At 47.7% G+C, this 16,856-nt stretch overlaps 1 protein-coding gene across 1 annotated transcript in view; it reads right to left on the reverse strand.

The window, feature by feature from the left end:
• LOC121603023 (mucin-5AC) overlaps positions 1-16,856 on the reverse strand; it is an 88,750-nt gene that overhangs the window by 51,691 nt on the left and 20,203 nt on the right. Inside the window, exon 2 of the mRNA XM_041931787.1 lies at positions 6,202-6,244. The gene's annotated coding sequence lies outside the window, so the exon portion shown is untranslated. The remainder of the gene's footprint in view (positions 1-6,201; positions 6,245-16,856) is intronic.

Below are 16,856 nucleotides of genomic sequence, written 5' to 3' on the forward strand. Positions count from 1 at the left end.
TGTTGTCGTTGTTGTTGTTGTATTAGAAGAAGTAGAAGTAGAAGAAGAAGAAGAAGAAGAAGAAGAAGAAGAAGAAGAAGAATCAATAATAATAATAATAATAATAATAATAATAATAATAATAATAATAATAATAATAATAATAATAATAATAATAATAATAATAATAATAATAATAATAATAATAATAATAATAATAATAATGATGAAAATAATAAAATTAATAATAATAATAATAATAATAATATTAATAATATTAATAAAAGCCATACACTCCGAACTAAAACATGACCAACGGTCGTTACGTCCCTCGAGATGACCAACCAAACGACTCCTTTTTGCTCTCAATCTTCTGTGCACAAATCATTGTGACACACCCACGGTACGTTCATGTAACATGCCATACAAACACCTCACACTATTACACCCTCTCTTGGGGCGGGCCCGGTGACATGTCTGTCTTAATTTTGCTCTTCTCCTTTGAAACAACGACACAAAAAAAAAATCCAGCGCTACACCTCACAGTCGGCAATGAACCCGCATCGAGAGCGAGGTTGTGATTTTCCTAGTTGCAGTTAATTTCCTAACACATCCAGCAAAAGAACTAAACAACAACCAAAAAACAAAAAAATCGACCCTAAACCGACGCACCGTAGCATGCCAAACATGTCGATGTCGCCCCCAACGCCTGTGTTAGATTACGCGCGTGCGGGGGATGTGTGAGAGAAGGCGGCAAAAGACAAGCCACAAACTGCCCGAAAGCAAGCTACGCGAGTGCGAAGAATAGACCAAAAACCATCAAACCATCCACAAAAAAACGATACCTTATGGTACAAACACACATTATCGCCCACGGAACGAAGTCAGAGCCAGCAGCGCCATCCGCGGGGCGTATGTCAGCGACCAAATCACGTGCCAGTGGTGCGCGAGTTTTCGAACGATTTGTGGTTAATGATTGTTCTGCTGTGGACGCCATATTCCGGGCGACGACGATGCACCCGTCCGCGCTCTCGGTGGGAGGTTTTTTTTTTTTGGTTTGTTTGGGAAGTTTAAGCGCATTTCGTTGCCGTTGCCTAAACGCACCCACCCATTACTGTGGCAAGGCCATTAATCATGGGCTGAAAAATGACACAACTTATGCAGAGAGCGGGAGGAGGATCATGAGGACCCCATGGACCGATGAGCATGCGTTTGTGGGAAAAAGTATGCTGCTGACGTCCCCCCTTCTATTTCGCCGGGGTTAATCCAAGGCTTTTTTTTGTTTTCTTTGGGAATAAACTCTCAACAACACTTATGAGTAATAGCTTAATTTAAAACAAAAACGGACTCCGTCACTTCTACCGCCTACATGTACTCATGTATGACGTCATGTCAGTGTATGTGTGTGTGTGTTTATGTGCCGCCAGACCAAACGGCAGACGTTTCGTAAACATCGCTTCAAAGCTGCAAAGGCGGGTGCGCCATACGGTTGCAACTGTCGGCCGTCGCTCTGTATGCTGCTGCACGTGTTTTCTGCTGCACGACCACGGATTCTGGCACTGCACTCTTAGTGCCATTCGGAGTGCGATTCGCGAACGATAATAAACAACCAAACTTTACGCATCAACGCGTCTCCAGCATCAAACGCGCGCTTCCTTCGTTCAAACACACACACACACACGCCGCATTGGGGGAAATAATCATCCCGCAGCACGCAGTGTGCTCACGATACGCCAAGCACCACGCCGCTGCACAGCCTACTGCGCCGCGCGCAATGTTTTATTTTCGTTCCTGCCAAGCGGTAAATAAACAATCGCACCCTCCCCCCCTCCCCCCCCACACCGCTCGGTCGTCACACAGAGAGAGAGAGGGTGGAAAAACGATCCAGCAAAAACGCGACGCCGCGAAGGGAAAGCCCACGCGAACGGTCAAGAAAAGCCCAAGGTGTGTAGCGTGCCGGCGAAAACTGTGCCAACGAATGTTGTGGTCGCAACAACGCATTCGATCGCAAGAACATGGGACGATCGCGACGAGATGACAAATAATTAACTCTCTCTGTCACAGCCTGACGATACCTTTTTGGAGATGGAAGTGGAAAAGAATCTGCCCCGTGCGACCGGGCTAATGAAGAGAGATGCGCACTCCCGAGCTCGAGCTGCATCTGCAGCCGACAGGTTTTCCCCCATCGTCATCTTCGTCCTCCTCCGATGGGGGTTCACCCACGGGCTTACACACACACACACGGTGTGCATTTAGAGGCTAATGGAATTATAATTCACCACCCGGAGCTGAAGCACGGAACAGGCGGCTCGTGTCAGCACGATCGTAAATTTCTGCACGCAAACGATGATCGCGCCCGGCCGTGTTCTTAAGCCATGCCAGCGTAACAAAAAAAACTGCCCGTACAGGCCCGGACAACAGTTTGGATGCCTTAGTCCTCGCATCACACTCTCCCTCCCCGTTCGGCACCGTCTGCCACTTCTGCGGCACGATGGATGCAGTCTTCTGCCTGACGCCTTTTTCCACCCGCGCGAACGCTAGATGACGCATCGAACGCCGCGCGCGCAGACAGTGAAGGCGTGGGGAGCGAGGCGCACAAAAAACCGCGACGCTGGCGCTAATTTTAACCGAGCGCGAGTACGGACGGGGACGCGTCTGACAAATGGTCAACATACGCCCGTACAGTGCGGGCCGTTTGTTTTTTTTAATGCACCTTTTTGTGGTGTCTGTCTACCACCATTCCCGGTGGACGACGCTGTCTCGCGTTATCCTTGCCACAAGCGGTTGACAGCCAGCTTCTTACTTTGTAGCGCAGGTTCGGCGCAGTGCAAAATAACTGAGCGCTACACTGAGCACAGTGCATACGGGGGACAGCTTCCTGGCGATAAGGTAGGCTTGGCGTATGAATAATTATTTTAAAGGGTAGATCTTTCAGCGAACTAATTTCGCTGGCATTATCGCCAAGGAAAAAGAATTGATAACATTAATGTTGAAGATGCTTTGGAACTAGAATAAACTTTGATCGTACAGTTCAAGCGATCCAACATAATTAGAAAGATCATGTTTGACTCAGTTTCCTGCAGGCGGAACTGTTAGTAATGAACAGATTTTAGTTCATATTGTGTACAACTTCTAAATAAATTACATGAAGGAATAAGCAATGAGAATTATGGTTTAGACATATTAATTAACACAATTTATGGTCCAAAACTAATAAAAACATCGATCTTTTAGTTTCTATTAATATCTTTAAATCATCCGATCCTTTGTCTCATTACGTAAAATATCTATTCTTTTGCAAAACTCAACATTGCGAAATTAGCCCCTGGTATTGTGCAATCGATCATCCTCTCTTTGCGCTGCAGCGGGCGCAATTGACGCAATCGTCTAGGCCAAAACAAAGCCATCAACTATCTAACCTTTGCGAATTGTGCTGCTGATGATTTCACCCAAAATTTCTACGAATTCTTCAAATCAAAGTAGGTCACAACCGATGCATCCATATCGTGCACGAAGAAAGTTGATTTTAACGATCACTTTAGAATTTAATGATCCTGTGTGCGCAAATGTCCGTACAGCAGCCTTACTTTCTCTCTCTCTCTCTCTCTCTCTCTCTCTCTCTCTCTCTCTCTCTCTCTCTCTCGCTCTCTCTCTCGTTGTGCGTATCGACGTCCGGTAATAATGTGTCAATAAAACAAACAATACGCCGGTTGCAATCCCCCCGTCACAAGACAGTTGTTAGGGTTTCTTTTCGTTTACATTTGTGCCTTCTACTGCACAGCTGAGAGATCGTGTCATCGTGACTTGATACACACAGAGAGAGTGAGACATAATGATCATGAGTTTGCGGATTAAACTTGCTTTGCTCGTGTCGGCGGGGGGAGAGGTTAATTTTCATCTACTGAGATTCCCGGGCTCAGTCCCAATCGCTAGATCTTGGAGGTGACGATGACGCTGCCACTAAATCGTGCGCATCGTGCACCATTTTACACCCCCCGTGCGCGGCTAGGCTTGCTCCTGACACCGGGCGGAGGTGATCCGTCGCTCGGAGGAGGATTTCTCGTTACGGGCCATAAATTTTCCACACACCCGAAACCCCGTTCAGCCAAAATCCAGCCCCAAAACAGCAGTAACGAAGCGAAAAAAGAACAACAACAAACGAGCAGCAGATAAAACGAACTCCCTTTGAAGCGGTGCAGCTCCCGGTCAGACACTCATATGCAACCTGGCATGCCCAAAACTGTGGGCCGATGCATCGCTTATGCTGCTGCTAGGGAATACGAACCAACCACTCGATGCACACCTTATACGTACTTGGTTTAACCTCACGAAACTGTGACGAAACGAAGGGTATTTCACTCTAATTAATACACATTCGACCGCCGATCGCCGTACAACCCTACCGGGCACCCTACCGTGCACATCTTTTCGGTTGGAGAGGATGAAAACTTAATGATGGTGTTCAAATGCCGGTCGTCCTGATTGCCGTCGCGTTCAACTGCAACCATCACCATCACCAGCGGCCCGCTCTGGGCGGTAACGCGATGAAAGAAGCCTCATTGGGTCATTACTATTTCGAGCAATTCCGCACACCCAATCGGACGCTAATGGATGGGTTTTGGAGGGGGGGGGAGAATGGGAAGACGGCGAAGTTGCGTTGTCCCATGTTTTATGATGTTTTATTTTTTGCCATCGTAAATCTTTGCCCCCCCCCCCCTCCCTCCCTGCCCAACAAACTGCTTCTTCGTCCTCTGGTATGGTAAGAAGGCGATGCCAATCCCATGCTAAGGGACGCTCTTTCTGAGTGGGAAATTAAGTTGTGTTTTTTTGTTTTGGTTATTTACTTTTCTTCGGTTTTATTATTTCATTTAGATGTTTCAATGCTCGTCTCCTGAGAGGGTCGTGTCATACTCTGGACAAGTTTTACTATTACTTTGAATTTGTTTTAACAGTAAATAGAGATTCATTACGGTCAGCTACAAAAAAATAAATTTAAAGATCAACAGTTGTTACCACTAATATGACTGTCATTAGAAGTTACTATAATAGAAAAAAGGTATTACTAAGCATTTTTACAATCAATAACAATTATTTGTAGGACATAAGCATAAAGCTTAGTTCAATAAAAACGCTTCAAAAGTATTTTTAGCAGTTCACTCGATAAATCTTACCATTGAAAGCATGTACAAAGCGCTAAATGTTGACAAGTACACGTGATTTATTAGCATTATATTACCCCTCATACATTTAATTAGTTGAACGTTTTAAACGTTAATTAGTTGAGCGCAGTTAAGGATGACACACACACACACTTTGTTGTCCTATTTTTACGTAGTCCAATGACCAATTGATTTGAGCACCATTAAGGCATAACTTCATCAACCAATACAGCACCACACGCCCGAAATGCAATTAAAATGTCCCGCGCGCCCAAAGTAACGTGATCCTGTTGTTTTGACGATCATAAACGGTCACTTAAACCATGACAGTTGTATTTCAATCCACCCCCAGTGAGCAGGTTTTGAGTAGCTTGGCGCACGGCTGACGTTTTTAAAAACCCGTGCCTGATGCACACTTCGCCAAAAAAACAAACAAACAAACAAAATATTCCACCGAGGGAGGAAAACTGAACGCAAAGATATATCTCTCACCACCTCCGCTGGTCAGACCAAGCCCAGGCCCAACAGGCGGGATAAAACAGAGTCTGTTTTCGTTTAACAAGCGCACCCCGTGTACAAGCGCACCGGATAGAACGGAATGTTTTGACAGGCGCCTTTAAGACACGCGTCTTACGAACCTGTACGAACCGGTGACGTTTGGTTGCACTTGTGTCTTTGGCTGCTGCTGCCGCCGGTGCAAAATCGTGTGTTTGCAACGCATTGCAACCATCGTGGATTGGGCACGATAAATAATAATGCGCACCGGGGTTTCCATCTAGTACTCACTGCTGTCGTTTTAGGGGAAGAATTTAACCACAGTCGTGTAAAACAACCAGCCCAGACAGACAGACAGACAGATCGAACCTAAAGTGTCCCCTACGCGGTCACGTTCCACACACTTGTAGGGTACAATGATTTGTGCAGCCGTGTGAAAAAACAATCGGTAAATCATTATCTCTGTGACGGGGGTTTTCGGCAAACATACGCTAATTGTAATCCCCTAACAAGCGGATCGTGCACGCCTTCACAACAAACATCATCGTCGCCATCGCCGTCCACCTACCTGCAGCTGATTTATGGGTGAAATTTTCGTCGACTCTCACGAACTGGAAAGAAAAGAAGAAAAAAAAAAGCACGGGTTAAAAATATAGAGCAACATGAACAACAAGAGCAACAACAAAAAATACTAAAAACTCGTCGAGCATCGGTAACGTTTGCATCTGCTTACTAAATCCGCTCCTGCACCTCCACCAGCTAACGACCGATAATGGCGGGCGAGACAAGTGTGCGATCCATCATGTTTTAAAAATATTGCTCCCTGTGGCCCTGTGGCCCGCCGTCGCATCGATCCCAGGACTCACTTGCTGGGAGGTCCCGGGCAGGTCAGCAGCGCTGTGCGGCGATGTAACGTAATCCTAATGCACCTGGACAGAGTCCAAAAAGAAACGGTGAGTGAATCACGCGCGCACACAACACACAACGACCTGCAGCAGGAATGCATAACAGGGTACGACGAGCAGCCGTCTCTCGTCACGCGCCGATTGCCCTTAGCGAAACGCTTCCGGGAGAGACGACCCCGAGCGGGAGGGGAACGGTGGGGGCCGTGAATAGCATTAGCGAGCCGGGATGATTTTGGGCATATTTTTGGGACACCCAACCCGAAAACAACAACAACCCGTTTCGACGCGCAGACGACGAACTGTGCTCAGAACAAAGTTGTCAAGTACGCATGTCAAGCGGGCGAAGGACGCGTAAAGAGACGCGTTTATCGGTGAGTAATCTTTGTCAGGCGAGTTGGTCAAATTACCTCATACCTTGAACGATTCGAGAGGCGTAGTAAGTGGTGGCAGTGGCAACGGTGACGCTGTCGTAACCGAAAACGCGCAGCACACTAAAACGATCTGGTAATCGAGTACATCCGAGCATCGTATCGCCATGGTAACGGCGCGAAGGAAGGAGCTTCTTCGCTGTCACTCCCGTACAGGGCAACGTATTCTTCGTGCGGGATACTTTGTCGCCGGGCAAATGTAACCCTTGAGTGTCTCAGTTTCGTTGACTTTGGTTCTTACAGTACTATGCAAGATAAATTATGGTTTAAGGGTCTACCTTACTGGCATTGCAATGCCTTTCCCCGTTATTTCAATTCCTGATAAACTTCTTCAAGGGTTGACTTGAGTGTGTTTGGCTGCCCCTACACGATCGGTACACGACCAAAAGGCCAGCGACCCAACACTCCATAGCTTGCGCATCCATCCCGCAGCGGATAATTATAGCCGAGACAAACGAACGCGAGCGCCACACCGTGACGCGTTCGATATACGGATGGACTTCCTTGACGCTTCCTAGAATGCTGCCACCAGCTTCTGAACGAGAAAAAGGAAACCAAGGTTCGGGTTATTTGGGCTGTTTTTGGTCTCTTCTTTACTCATTCTCTGCAGACAACTCCTGATGCTATTTGTTGGCGTTTTTGGGGGGTAGAGCTTGCCTCCGAATCGTTTATTGGGGGCAGAAGATGATGCCTCACATTTCTTGGCTGTCGCACTAGTTCATTGAACGATCTGCAAGGCGTCGCCTCATGTTTTATTGTCTTGACGACGAAAGGATAGAATTAATTTGGGAAAAAGTTGGAATAGCTCAGTACGCGTTTACTTCCCAACCAGACTCCGTGGTGTTAATGTACCGATCAGCAAACATGTGTCACATTACTGTGGCACTTCAAAACCCCCGATCGCACTCACCACCGTCGGACGGAGCTCGATCGAAAGTGCAAAATTCTGACACGCCCTTTGATCTCCTGCCATACCACCCGAGTGCCACATTCTGCGCGAGGACGCCGACACCCTGCCGACAATCCCGAACTATGCGCACCGTCCGCGTCAACATCAACAGCCTCCGCGAACAAACATCGCGATCAGCCACTTGAAAACCACCACACATTCGCAGCATTCATCAAACGAATGCCAATGCAAAGCTATGCGCGCTCACTCAGCATGCCCCCGAAGTGGATGCTGGTGTTTTGCGTACCCATTTTTCCTTTGGAATATCTTGCAGCCGCGCAGGACGATCGTTCAACCCACCAACGCCCCCAAACGAACGACCACTCCAGCTGCTGATCTCGCTCATCGGCTGTCCAGAATTTGGGTACCACATCCAGCTCCCTCTTTTCCGCTCTTTTTTTCACCAGCCGACAACACACCACAAAAAAGCCGGTCGTTCAAAGGCACCTTTAGTGTCGTAGCAGCGGCCACCACCCCACGTGATGCGGTTGGCCCCGTGCCAAACCATACGACACACATCGTGCCCCGGTGTGGCACAAGGAATGATTGATCGTTCGCAGCATGGTGCTGACGCGGCTTTGGCACTTCAATTGAACGGTGTGGCGTGTCTGCGTCGCCGGGTTTTTGACGAAGGCTGACCCTACGACTGAATCGCACCGTGCAGCAGCAGCAGCAGCAGCATCACGTACGGTTCTCTTCCGGCGTATTGCGAAGGTAATGGATCTTGCGTGTGTGTAGCGAAGGGTTTGTAGTTAGATTTTATCAATATCAGCGGATGTTGTTTGATATAATTGACCGATAAGGTGATAACATCTTTGCTAATAATCGTTAAACCCAGCAGCGTAGCAATATGCAGCCGCCACCCAGCAAAAACACACACACACACACAGTGTGCACACAGCGGAGTGCAGCTGCAACATAACGCATGAGAGCCGCACATCTTCAGCCAGTGCCAATTTGCATATTAAAGCGGCGACTTTTACTTTCAATCGAGCGTTTAATTGGCATGTCGGGAGTGGTTAAAATCTGAGCCGAAGTCGAAGCGGCGTTTACGTGCCACTTTCTGGTTGCCCCTACGTTTACGTAGCAGGGTGTGCGCGTAATGATCGCCCGCCAAGAGATGATCGTAAAACAAGAGAAAAAGTCTTATTTTATACGCTTTATGGGGAGGTAATTAAATCGTTGAAAATAAACCTCTTTTGAAAGGATAACCATGTGGTACACAGAGCTGCGGATTTGAGCTCTCAAAAATACTCTCCCAAACTGTCAGTTTTCTGCAGCTGACAGCTGTCATAGAGTGACAATGTTGCACGGACGCACAAAATCGCCCGGTGCTATTCTTACGTTATTTAGATCTTTTAATTCATATTTTAGGCAGCTCAACAACAACGAAGGTGTTCATCTCTAACTACAAATTATAAGTCTAAATACACAACCAAACACACACGTCAGCTATTCCCGTAACTTGTCCATCCACACAGCAGCAGCAGCAGCAGCAATGGCAGCAGTGGCAGCATTCCTGATCATTAACTATGAAGTCATTTGCTGTGCGCCAAGCCGATCGTGCCGTACGTACGCTGAAAATGCCGGTTGCGTTAGACCGGCAAACTAACGGTCGCCGCCAACAAACCTCTCACCACCAGCCCACTCTCCCATATACCCCACCCGTCGTAGGGTATGCAATATAATCTCTCTCTCTCTCTCTCTCTCTCTCTCTATCTCTCGCTATATCTCTGCCCACCAAACCACACACCGATGACCGAATTTGTCTCGCAGGGGCGAAAGAAATTTGTTTAATTTTAGCCAAACACATCCACCGACGCAACCCTTGGGCTGCAGCGCAGCCAAACCCGCCACAGAGATGGAAGTGGGTGGGTGTCGGGAAAGCCATCCATTCACCGAATGGTTTTTCTTCCCATTTTCCGCATTTGTATCTTTCTTTTTTTTTTGTGTCTCGTTTTAAAAAAAAGGCATCAACGGTCCGTTGCTTTCCCCTTTTCCTTTCCCCTCACTCTACCCCTCTCTCCCTCTCTCCCTCTCTCTGTCTCTGTAACTCTCTCTCTTTCTATCTCTGACTCGACTAGCGACAAATGCGACAAAAATCCCAGTCAAATTGTTGCTAACACTCACCCCATGCCGGGGCCGTCAGACAGAATGTGGCGGCGGCGCAACAACCCCTCGGCATGACGCGCCGCGGAAAATTAAGCATTTTTCCTTCGCTTTTTCGCCCACGATCGTGTGTATGACATTTTAGAGTTGTATGTGGCGGGGGGGGGGGGGGGGGGGAAAGGGGCAGAGGGCGGCAATAGCAGGACACACCAACCAAACCAATGGGCCGGACCGTGTCGACGTGCCGGTCCAATTAGTTTCACCATCACCGAGCGGCCCCTGGACCCAAGAAAATACGGGAACGTTACGCCGGCGCGCGGTGAAAATGGATGGGAGCGAGCGGTTGCACTCCCGGCAGCAACAACACCGCGGTGGTGGGCGTGCATGCAATTTAGGTGTAGTGCGGTGCGACGGTCGCGATCGGATCGGAACGGTGGCGAAATTAAGCAGGTGATCCCAGAAGGATCACAATTTCGAGTTTTAACCATTTTCCGGCAAACTAAAGTGTTTCGACTGTAATTGTAGTTTGCAGGGTGTTCCAAGGGTTGTCATAGCTGTCGGACACTTTCTTGATTCGTTCTTATCGGAAATGAACTTCAAATGGACTGTATGACATCCTTTTTGGAGAGACTCCTTGGAAATTCTTATTGGATTCGCCCAACAAGAGTGCTATAGAGTCCAATTCCCATTACATTAAGTTCATTTCGCGTAAGAAAGAGTCAATAAAGTGTCCCACAGCTATGAGCACTACTGGAAAACCCTGTAATGTTATGGTCAAATAGAAAACCAGAAACATCTTACACTATAATTAAAACGGTTTGGTAGCTCACACAAGTCGAAAAGAAAGACAATGTACCACTTGTATCACTTCATTTCATTGTTTAGCTAGAAAAATGTTCCTCTTTCCAAGGAAAACACACTATAATCTAGATCAATAAATTACCCATTAAACAAATTGCCAGTGCAACACAGCGCTTGTAACGTTTGTACGACTTTATACGTCATTTTCTGCCGCCTCAGAGCTGAACGATTGTTCCGATCCGATCGACGTGTCGCATTCGATTAGTTTTTTCCCAATACCACCTTTCGCCCCCGATTCACACCCCACCCAGTTACACCCCTCATACACACAATCGTGCAGAGCGAATCAAGTTGATCAAGCTCGCGCTCGCGGTTGTGTTGTGTTGGTGGTTTCCGCTAATTGCGATTACGATCGCGCGGTGTGTGTATGGCGGTGTAGCTCGCTCGCTTGCACAAGATGGACGGCGGCGGCGGTGTGTGTGAGTGCGAGCTACCAGGTAAAGCAGGTTCTTATCTTATCACAACGAAAGATGCTCGCCACTCCGAAAAAGGCAAATGAGAGAGAGAGTGTGTACTTCGAGCGTCGTTTATTGCGCTAATCAATGTTTAGACCCATCGACAACTGTAAGTTGCTCATCACGCGTGATTAATTTTACGCGACGCCTATAAACGAAATGATGCCGCTGCGGCTTGTTAAGACGCGGTGGGGCCGTCGTTCTCGCCGTACGCACGATCCGTACGCACATATATTATGCAACAGGGCCTGAGCGGACAAGCGCCCTAGCGCGTAGCCGAACGCTGCAGAAGAAACGCGCGTTGACACCGATAAAGCCGCGCCGCGCCGAACACCTTACTCGATAATTAGCAAAGGCGAAAAGCGGTTGGAAACCACACCAAGCGCACGACGTGTCACAAACACCAACACCACACAAAAACGTACTGACGCAATGGGTTCTCTACGGTTCTTCTCCGTCCCGCGATCCCTTTGCAATCGACGTGTGCAATCTGCGTCAGAGGCCGCGTTCCGTTGTGCCAGTGCAGCACAGCGACCAATTAGAGCCCCAGCGGCTCTGCAGCGTAGAATTGATACATTAAACAGCGTCTTTTTAGGGGGAGAGTTGTCGTGGCAGTACTAGCAGCAGTAGCGGCGAACGACAGCCTCGTTTGCTGGAGTCACGCTGGACCGGACCTTCAAAGGAGATGCGCTGCAGTGCAGTGGTGGAGTAGAGCTTCACACACCATTAGCATTGCGGTAAAAATTGCTACACCAAACTAGACGGCGACGACTCCGCGCACCCACCCGACCCACCCGACGCTGGCTCATTCGGGGTTTCGGGGACACATGTTTCGTCTGTCGTGCTAAGTGACCGTGCACACACACACACACACACGCGGGTATGCACCACCATCAGGTTATCTATGCAAACAGTGGCGACCTTCATGCCGGGGTGAGGTAAAAATTGGACCAACTCGCGCACCACAGACACCATCATCGTGAGCCGGTGTACTGGTCTTGTTGGAGAAAAAGCGAAGTATTTTTATCTACGTTCTTCTGCAAGAGCGTTACGGCAGTGCCTCATCGACACAGGGTGAGATATGCGTCAACGCGTTAAGCAAGCGCTCAGGAAGTTGCAAGGAACCTCGTGCACACTGCTGCGCGAACTACTTATCAATCCTGTACAGGCAACTAAGTAGCTGCTGAGTGTTTGAATGCTTTAGAATATTGTTGAACAAACTATCTTCAATCTTCACGTTCTTCAATCTCGGATCAGACAAAATACGGCAACATTCACACATTATTGATTTCAATAATAAATGCAGCTCCCATGTATCTTCCTCATTCCAAGGAATTTAATGATAATAATTGCGATGCACTGTGCCTCAGAGCACAAAATGTGTTTGCGTAATTTAATTCATTACTCCACAACACTACCACCTGGACTATTCCGACCAAATATAGCAACAATTAAACAAACATTAAACCTTGCCGTATGCAATTATAATCCACACAATTGATTAGTGCGATAACGAACTAATCAAACTAATAAGTTGAGTGCAACTTCCTCTCCAGTGCTTATCTTTCTTTCGATGCAACGACCATTTGGAAAGAGAATGTTACGCAAGATGCATCACTTGCTCTACCTTTACGCACTGATAAACGTAGCTACTGGTTCTACACTACTATCGCCATTGCTTTCTCTGATCGTACAGCGAGAATGTAACACTCCCGGAATTGTAGATCTGCGTGTGTTGTTCGATTCTTCGCTTGCAGTGGACGGCATCTTGAAACCTACTACCAACCGTTCCAACTACTGTACGGGAGCCAGCATTCTTCAACAGCTATTCAGCAACGTTTCCTTCGGACATCATCTACGCAAAAGCCGACTGAACGTGGTGCATATTTCCAATCTCACGGAAAACAATGTACGGGAGGCGTCAGCAACGGTTAAGTACGATCCTAACACTAACGATTGTCCTCTTAAACTTCAACAGCTGCAACAAATTGGAGCCTACATTAAACAGTCCGCCAACTATGACTGGGGAGCGAAGTATCTGTTCCATCTACCCTCACTGACTGCTGACCAGCTAAGTAACTTCACAGCAGTCGCAACCATCCTTACCGGACAACGGCTGTACAACAATCTGTTTGCGATCAATCATAAACATCTCCTTACCTTTAACGTACTAAACAGCGCCATTCATCGCCACGATCAGATCCGTACGGCAGTGCAGGACCTATTCCGGGATAAGTTCCGCCAAATGCATCGCTACCATCTGGAGGATCTGGTCGATGTAGAGATTTATCCGTTTCACTTCGTTATTTACGGAAAATTGAAGATATTCAACCGGGAAGCTTACTTCATCACCATGGCCGCCGATCGGCTTAACCTATCGATGGTGGAACGTGAGGATCAACTAAACTTGGTCTTCAAACATCAGTTCAAGGATCACGTAAAGGAGAACAGTATCATCGCCACCTACGGCCACAGTGAGGGAGATTTCCGGCGCATATGGACCAACGATATGGAAGGTCTCTGCATAGTGGTTCCGGCTGCGAGTATTTTAACCATTTTCAACGACTTGATCGATCCTTTCGATCGGCACATCTGGCTGCTATGGTTCGTGTGTAGCGAGCTAACGGCTATCGTTTGGACGGTTGTTAAGTGTGTCCAATCTCCCACCGCCAGAACACCGATCGCGTTCCTCCAGCAGTACGGTGGACTTCACCTGGTTTTGCTGCAGTGTTGCGTCCTTGCACCGCCGCAGCTTAAATGGATTCGCAAAGTGGAGCAGCTGCTTCTGTTTTGCTACATTCTGGCCGTTTTCCACATCGTCACGGTGTATGTGTCTGTAGTCATCTCCAATCTATCCACCGTACGATATGCCAACACCCTTGATACCCTGCAAGACTTGATCGTTCATCAGACTCCAATTTTAGGCACGGATACTCAGCAACAAATACTACGGCAACGTGCGTACAATTTAAACTTCTATTCTCACGGAGAGTACGTAGCCAATGTAATGGGGTGCAGTCACGCACAGTTGGCGGTAAAACATTCGCCGAAAGTTTACAAGCTTATACGCGAGCCCTTGATTTCGCACTACATCGTTTATCTGCTGCACAAGGAGTCGATCCTGCAGGAGGTGCTGGAGCGATACGTTGCCCTATCGTATCAAGCCAACCTGTACCGGTACTGGGACAATTTTATCCTCCAAAAGGTACCGATAGCCCGCGATCGTACGGCACCGATGGCGGATGTGATTAAATTTGACGATATTATTTGGTTTTTCGTGCTGCTACCGGTTGGAGCAGCGCTTGGAATGGTCGTTTTCCTGCTGGAGATCGCCTGCTACCGCTTAACGGGGGGACGATCGAAGGGAATGTACAAGTAATTGCATAATAAGACACAGTTTATCGAGTGTTTTTTTTTTTGCATAAATGGGTACCTGTAGTCGATCTATACCTGTCTCATTTACTTCAAGGCTTATCTAATCAGTGACTGTATTTCACCAAATCATTGAGAAGCACAGTTGTTATTCCCTTTCCGAGCAACAATTCAAAAACACTCAAGTAAACGGCTAATAAAAATGCATTCTCTTTCTTCTTCTTACACCCAACATCGTAATATGACTATCTTTCTCCCCGAAACGCGCTACTACACCTCCACTTCCCGTAGTTTTGTGCGGGAGTCATTTAATGGCCCTCTTCTACCGACCGATACAACGCTATGCGTGCAGAGTTTAACGATAGTTTTGTTACGTTTTGTACTACCGTCGCCGGTTCGTCTTCTGCTCGCATTTGCTCAAGCCTACAAGCAAAACAAGCACACAACACCGAAACAAAACCCTCCAAACGTGTAGTACTGCGCTTTGTTTTTATTTCGGCAAAACGCGTCGCTACATAACCAATGGCTGAGCAGCTACCGGTGTGTCCCGGTAGTACAGCAGAGTCATCCATCCATTTGTGTGTTCTTTTTTTTGTTTTTTGTTCTTTTTTGTTTGGGATATTTTAGGAACAGTGGTGGCAGCAGTTCGATCTGGGCAAAGGATGGCACTGTACCAGGGGATGGGAAGAAGATGCAGGGGCCTTTTAGCCCTGCGTAATGCTTCTTGCGTATCGTGGTGCAGCACATCACGGTCCACCGATTGGGTCGGTTGCTGCGAGCCACCGGATCGTGTATCTAAGTGACACTTACCCTTCGCCAGAACTCCGCAGTACCCCGTTCCTTTGGGTGTCCCGTGTCTTCATTGGCAGTACCCTATTTATAGCGGTAGCATAGGTGACGCCGATCGGCATCTCAAACATCGACAGGCTTGTGTCGCGTCAGAACCGGGAAAAGCGCGTCCACGCTTTGCCGCAACCCTGCTGCGGGTAGAAAGGTACGAAAGGATTGTGCCTCTCGGACGCTGCTGCTCGAATAAAAAGCACCAGTGTACCCTTTCCCCCCGCCCTGAACACATCACGAAACGCGCAAAAATCGCTGTGATCGCTCTCTCAGCGGCTCTAGCTCTCGCGGTGGTGGTGTTTTGCTAGCCGTTTCTAACGCATACGAGTCGATAGAATTACCTTCCCGTGATCGTTCTCTCGAGTATATTTGTGTGCGCGTCACCTGCAATAACGCACATCTGTACATCATGGTAGTATACATTCCACCGCAGCTTAGCTCCGAGATATCGACTCTTCGCTCTCTACATGATTGTATCAGCGGCTTCACTCTCACACTGAAGCCTTCGGATCTGCTGTTTGTTATTGGCGATTTCAATCAGCCTAGCATAAGCTGGTCCACAGCTGATCCTTCGTCCTCGCCAGCATACTCATCAATCACGCACTATGAACCAACTGCGCGCTCACTGGCCAACAACACCTTTGTGGATGGATTTAAATTTAACGGATTAGTGCAACTTAATCACATCAATAATTCGCACGGACGCATGCTTGACCTGCTCTACGCTAACAATGCTGCAGCTAAATTGTGTTCGCCTGTCTTTCCAAGTGTTGTTCCGCTTGTACCTCTTGACTCCTATCACCCGGCGTTTGACTTCAATATACGTATTAACTCGTCGACCCGACGCAATTCGACGACTCGACAAAACTCGACGACAACCGCATTTTATCGTTATAACTTTGCTAAAGCTGACTATGTGAAACTGAACGACATGATTTCAATGTTTAACAATAGCTTTCATTGTTCCAATTTTATTTCACTTGACGAAGCAGTATGTTCATTCTCGTCCTTCATGCTGCAAGCCTTTGTTGTATGCGTCCCAGTTCAGCGTCCTAAACCTAACCCCCCCTGGGCGGACCGCACACTCAAACGACTCAAACGTGTAAAAAGAGCTGCTTATCGTCACTACCAAACGCGCCGCTGCCAAAGATCTCGCTCGATCTACTTTGACACGCACTCTTTATACTGCAGCTATAACAGGTTTCGATATCGCAGATATTTGAGTAAAATCCAACGTAACCTCTGCAGGTGGCCTGACTCGTTTTGGCGCTTCTACCACAGCAAAACAAAATCTACGCATACAC

Source organism: Anopheles merus, chromosome 2R (genome assembly GCF_017562075.2).
Source record: "Anopheles merus strain MAF chromosome 2R, AmerM5.1, whole genome shotgun sequence".
Classification (NCBI taxonomy): Eukaryota; Metazoa; Arthropoda; class Insecta; order Diptera; family Culicidae; genus Anopheles; species Anopheles merus.